This window comes from Mauremys reevesii, linkage group 10 (assembly GCF_016161935.1).
Source record: "Mauremys reevesii isolate NIE-2019 linkage group 10, ASM1616193v1, whole genome shotgun sequence".
Classification (NCBI taxonomy): Eukaryota; Metazoa; Chordata; order Testudines; family Geoemydidae; genus Mauremys; species Mauremys reevesii.
Genome location: NC_052632.1, coordinates 24053838 through 24060084, shown reverse-complemented (window position 1 = coordinate 24060084; position 6247 = coordinate 24053838). Strand labels below are relative to the sequence as shown.

At 41.1% G+C, this 6247-nt stretch overlaps 1 long non-coding RNA gene across 1 annotated transcript; it reads right to left on the bottom strand.

The window, feature by feature from the left end:
- Positions 1–423: 423 nt before the first annotated feature.
- Positions 424–5776, bottom strand: LOC120373661. The gene is made up of 3 exons (XR_005585633.1): positions 5128–5776; positions 2598–2648; positions 424–589 (listed from the first exon to the last, which is right to left on the bottom strand). It is a non-coding gene; the product is annotated as an uncharacterized LOC120373661 (long non-coding RNA).
- Between the last annotated feature and the right edge of the window lie 471 nt (positions 5777–6247).

Below are 6247 nucleotides of genomic sequence, written 5' to 3'. Positions count from 1 at the left end.
AGGAGAATGCAGCATTTGTCCTACTGGTAAGAGAACTATCCAAATTGAGACTGATTGTTGCTAATGCTGTCATTGAATGTTAGGGATTGTGCCTAGGAGATATTTGCTTTGTTATAGATGAGTCAAATATATATGGAACTTAACAGCTACCGATGTATTAAGTTAAAAGAATTCTTGGTAGCAATATGCTTTTTTACCTGAGTAGCCTGATTATCACTCTTGCCAGTTTTTCTTGTATTTTATAAGTACTATGAATCTATTGTAAGCAACAGCACAGGACAGATGTTACTTCATAGAGTCACCATGCAAGTCTTATAAAATGTGTATATGCAGGGCTGGCTCCATCTCTTTTGCCGCCCCAAGCGGTGAAGAAAGAAAAAAAAGAAAGAAAAACCCTATTGAGCTGCCGCCGAAGATGAAGAGAGTGAGTGAAGGACCCACTGCCAAATTGCTGCCGAAGACCGAAGTGGGGCGATTGAGTTGCCGCCACCGAATTGCCTCCGCAGACCTGGACGAGCTGCCCCAACAATGGACAGACGTGGTATTGCTTTTCAATGTATATTGTTGGCATACTCAGTGTTAACGCCCACTAAAAACAAAACAAAAAAAGTGTAGTTGGTCATGTTATCTTATAGTTTATTAGTAATTACATGAGAGAGATATTCTGATAAACTGATTTCCAGCTATTGGCCCTAAGTCTATTTGTCTCGTGATCAAATGCTGGCAACAATCATGATCAGCAAAACTTCCATTTCCATAGTTTTACTTAAGGACGTTTTCAGCTATGTGGAAAGCTCTAAACTGTGCTGATATATCATAAAAGTGTAGGGCACAAAGGGATCTTGAGAAGTCATCAAGTCCAGTCTCCTGCACTGTGGCAGAACCAAGTAGACCTAAACCATCACAGATAGGTGTTTGTCCAATGTGTTTTTAAACGCTTCCAGTGATGGGAAGTCTATTACCTCCTTTGGAAGCTTTATAGTTAGAAAGTTTTTCCTAACTCTAATCTATATTTCCTTTGCTGCAGATTAAGCCCATTACTTCTTGTTCTACCTTCAGTGGACATGGAAAACAATTGATCACCGTCCTCTTTATAACAGCCCTTAACTTATTAGAAGACTGTTAGCAGGTCACCACTCAGTCTTCTTTTCTGAAGTCCAAATAAGCCCAGATTTTTTTCAACCTTTCCTCATATTTCAGGTTTTCTAAACCTTTTATCATTTTTGTTGCTTTCCTCTGGACTATCTCCAATTTGTCCCCATCCTTCCTAAATTGTGGTGCCCAGAACTGGATGTAGTACTCCAGCTGGGGCCTCATCAGTACTAAGTAGAGCAGGGGAGTCTCAACCTTTTTCTTTCTGAGCCCCCGCCCCCCAATGTGCTATAAAAACTCCATGGCCCACCTGTGGCAACTGTTTTTCTGCATATAAAAGCCAGGGCCACGGTCAGAGGTTAGCAAGCAGGGCAATTGCCCAGGGCTCCACACCACAGGGCTTTGGCTTCAGTCTCAGGTGGCGGGGCCTCAGGCTTTAGCTCTGCATGGTGAGGCTTTGACTTTCTGCCTTGGGCCCCATTGAGTCTAATACTGGCCCTGCTTGGTGGCCCCCTAAAACCTGCTTGTGGCCCCTCAGGGGGCTCCAGACCCCTGGTTGAGAACTAATGGAGTAGAGCAGGACAATTACCTTCTGTGTCTTACACACACTTTTTATTAATAGTCCCCAGAATCATATTAGCCTTTTTTGCAGCTGCATCACATTCTTTTTGTGGTTCACTGTATCCGCCAGATCCTTTTTGGCAGTATTACCACCTAGACAATTATTCCCCATTTTGTAGTTGTACATTTGATTTTTTCCTTCCTGAGAGAAGTACTTTACACTTGTCTTTATTGAATTTCATCTTGCTGAATTCAGACCAATTCTCCAATTTGTCAAGGTCATTTTGAATTTTAAATCTGTCCTCTAAAGTGTTTGCAATCCCTCCCAGCTTGGTGTCAAATTTTATAAGCATGCACTCTACTTCATTATCCAAGTCATGAATGAAAATATTGAATAGTACCAAAGCAGGACTGACCCCCTGCAAGTTAGGTGACCAGAAGTCCTGATTTTATAGGGACAGTCCTGATTTTTGAGTCTTTTTCTTATATAGGCTCCTATTATCCCCCACCCTGTCCTGATTTTCATATTTGCTGTCTGGTGAACCTACCTGCAAGATCCCACTAGATATTCTCCCAATTTGACATTAATCCGTAGATAACTATTCTCTGAATAGTCTTTCAAACCAGGTATACCAGTACCTAAATTTATCCCAGTGGCAATTGAAAGGCAACCAAAGTTTGGTGATGAGTCTGTGATGTTGCTCCCCGATTTTTCAATACCCATTGCAAAATTGGACTTTCATTTATAGTTTCTCTTGAAATAAACCTGAGTTCATCTTTTATATATTTGGTGAATAATTGCATGAGGTTACTAAGTAAATCAACTACATTTTGAAACCAGTTAATTGATTGGAAGAATTAAATATTATTGGAGTCCATCCTATTATAGCATTTAGCTTTAAAACAATATTAATTGTGCAAGTTATATTGATTATAATACTTACAACACACTTATAAGATGTTGCAGAATGCAACTTATGTTAGTAGTTTGGCATCTGAAAGAGAGAGAAACATAGTTGCAACACTATATAATCCAGCTCCCTAAACTAATGGATTGAAACCCTCAATAAATGGAAAACTCCAACGGGAGAGTATTGGTAATTGACATAAGGGTCATTTTTAAATTAATAAGTCTGGATGATATTTGTACTGACGTGGCTGGCTTCAGCCCAGTTTTGACATGATTGTTACCTTAGTGACCTTGTTATTAAATACATTTGCTTACAGTTGCTGCTGCATAGGACAAAGGTGCTATTTTGACCACAGAATGTACTTAAATTAGAATAGAATGAATACACAAAATGTCCTGCCAAAAGCCAGTTCAAGGACAAACAGGTCCCTAATATTGGGAGAAGAGTAAAAGTGGCCTTGTGAAAATTCATCAGTGCATAATAAGTGGTAATAAACCAGTTACAAAAGAAAAATAACTTGAAAATAGCAAGGACAGCAAACATCATGCCAGTTGAAGTTTATGCATGTGTATTGTATGCATTGCGCAAAACACATAATATTCATATACTTCATGCTAATTAGATGAGAACTAATGCAATGTATGTTTTTATAATTATGTAATTTGGATGTATATAATATGTTGGAGATTGTAAGGGGTAGATGAAGCTTCACATATAAATCCATCACAACCCAACTATGCCCAGCTGTATTTTTAGACCAACAAGGTCTAAAACCAGGAGAGGGTAACTGGCTATTGTCTTTCTCTTTGTCATTTCTTTCTTTAATCGTATTTGTGATTTGCAAGGCATGCTTTTGGTTCCAATAAATGTTAGTATAAATAAATGGGAGTGTCTGGGACCCAAGTGTATGGCATTCTCACGCAATAGATTCAAATAATTAGAAATGGCAAAGGTAAAGTTGTATTAGATTGGAGCCATCCCTTTGCAACGGCAGGATATAATCCCTTGGCAAAACACAGAGCTTGATCTTGGTCAAAACATAAGAAGCAATCCAGTTTATAAAATGCAGTGTGTTTTACATTAATTCCACAGAGGATATTATTCTAAAATCACTTATTAAAGATTGCTACTTTTTTATTATCCACCAGGATACAGATCTCCTCTCAGATCAAGCAGAATTCTCACTTATTTTTTTTCTGAAGCATTGAACTAAGCTGCACTCATACCTCATCATTTTCATTTTGATTGGCCTGTAGGTGTCACTGTTTGATCCTTCAGCCCTTACTCTTGTGAGTAGTCCCATTAAGGTCAATGATATTACTCATGGAGTAAGGAATGAGTCATGGCATGGCTGGTAGACTCAGGTGCTAGAAGATTTCCACTAGTTGGGAGGAGAAACATCCAAATGACTGAAGGCCAAATCATATCCTCCCATGGAAAACCTGGGGGAGGTGTGGAAAAGAGGAAGAAAAGACTTGAGATTCCCCATCACTCTTTACTCCAATTAATCCACTGGACATCAGGTAACTTCCCTCTTATGGAAGCAGGCAGGATTTTAGCCACTGTACTCATGAGGGGTTTGCAGGTTTTAGGCTAAGGCTGTCTTCAGAGATACTTGCTCCAGGAATGATGTGTACAACTTTTCTCAGCTCCCTGACTGCATGGTTGCAGTAGGGCTGCCCTGGCCCCACATGCTCCCTCTAGGGCATGTTTCCCAGAGCCAGGGGCCTCTGAGGAAAAGTTAATATTGCCTGAGGGTCTTTCTCTGCAGGATGCCAAGGGCAATACATGACCCCTGCCTGGCTCCCCATCGGGCCTGCCCATTGATCCTCTCATGATGCCACGTTAGTGGCTAACCCCTCCCCACCACAAATCTACATATGTGGATCTCTATAGGTCATGGTCCGGCTTGGAGTGTTTATTAGGCCTTGTTGGTCTAAAAATGTAGCTGGGAGATCTTTATACAGTGCTGATGAAATTGTCATCTTAGTCTGTGCAGAGCCAGGAGATATCCAGAACTTAATTGTTTTGTTCAAAATAATCTTCTGTTTTCGCTTTTTTGTATTCTCTTTTTAAAAACAAAGGCCCATCAAGGATTTAAAGTAGCATGAATAAAGATTAATTTAAATAATTTTGGATTAAAAAAAGAGACTTTAAAAAAAAGTCCATGTTTTTTCAACTGGCTCCAGAGCTTACAGTAATAGAATAGAAATTTTTTAATAGCCATGGCACTATCTTAATCATCTGAAAAGATTTTTCCAACCACCTTGTTGTTCAGATATTTTTATGCCCTCTAAAGAACAGCTTTATTCCTACTCTTTAAGCTGTGCTGTTATAACATAACATCAGATCAAGTTTTGTCCATCATATTATATGATGTGACATCAGTTCCAAAAAGACATCCCAAGCCAGAAACTTCTCATGGGTAATTAATGCCATCAATGACATGATTGATTCTGCCTGAAGTGACACACATGAAAACATGACACAATAGCTGTAAAAACACTTAAATAGATGATTCCTTCAAAATATGAAAGTCCTATCGGAACATGGTGGCACCCACCTCTTGTGAGTGCCTCCTATCCGCACACTCTCTGTCTCTCTAATTGTGGTAGGTCTTCAGCAACTCATCCCTCCGGCTGAGTCCCACACAGTCTGTATGTGAAGCAAACAAATCCCTTCCAGGATAACACAGTCCAACAAATAGTTGGACCTCTCCTGGTGTCTTCTGTCCTGCCTCTGGGTCTGTTTAAGCACTATGCCCCTTCTCGGGCTCCAAACAAAACTTTTCCCTTTCTTGAGCTTTGTCCACTCCGCCTGTGGCTGGTGGGAGGACCCAGGCCCACACACTACTCCAGGTCCCAACCTAGGGACCTTACAATTAGCAGCCACTTGCTGCTTTCTTGACTGATGGCTATTGCTACATTCCCTGGTCTACATCCCATCAGCTTCTTGGGTCCTCTGTCTGCTCCCTGTTTAAGCCTCTCTCAGGCCTCTTCACCTAGAGAGCTTATAACAGTCTCTGCCCCTTTTGTGAGGCTCTCTCTCCCAGGCCTCTGTGCCTGGAGAACTTCACAACCCTATCCTTGCTAAAGCAGAGTTTCTCCCCAGGCTCTTTAACTGTGGAGACTCCCAGCCAGCAACTGCTTTGTCCAGAGTGCTCTGCAGCAGCCAGCCAGGAGCATCATTCTCACTCCTCTAGCACTAGCCAGTAACTGAGCTGTCCAGGCACTGCAACTCCTTCTTTATGAGCCTGTTGGGCTCTGATTGGCTGCCTCCCCTGCAGCCTCTCTAGCTAGCTTGGAGGACCCAACTCTACTGCTCTTTTCCCTGGGGCAGGGTGTGGTTAGGACTGCAGGGCCTCTAGCAGGGGCCTCAAAGGGTCTAGTACACCCCATCACACCTGTTTTAGCTAAATCAAACGTGTGTGTGTGTGTGTGTGTGTGTGTGTGTGTGAGAGAGAGAGAGAGTATATGGACCATAGTGTTCCATAGAGTAGTTAATTTCTTGAAACCAGAGTTGGATGAATTTCATAATATACCACAAACCTCACTGCTTAAAACCCCACCAGTTTAAAAAAAAGTGGATTTACCTGCAGGCAAGCCGAACTTATTGGAAGCTAATGATAATACATTAAAAATAATGCCCATTTAGCTCTATGGGTTATATTATACACATAAATT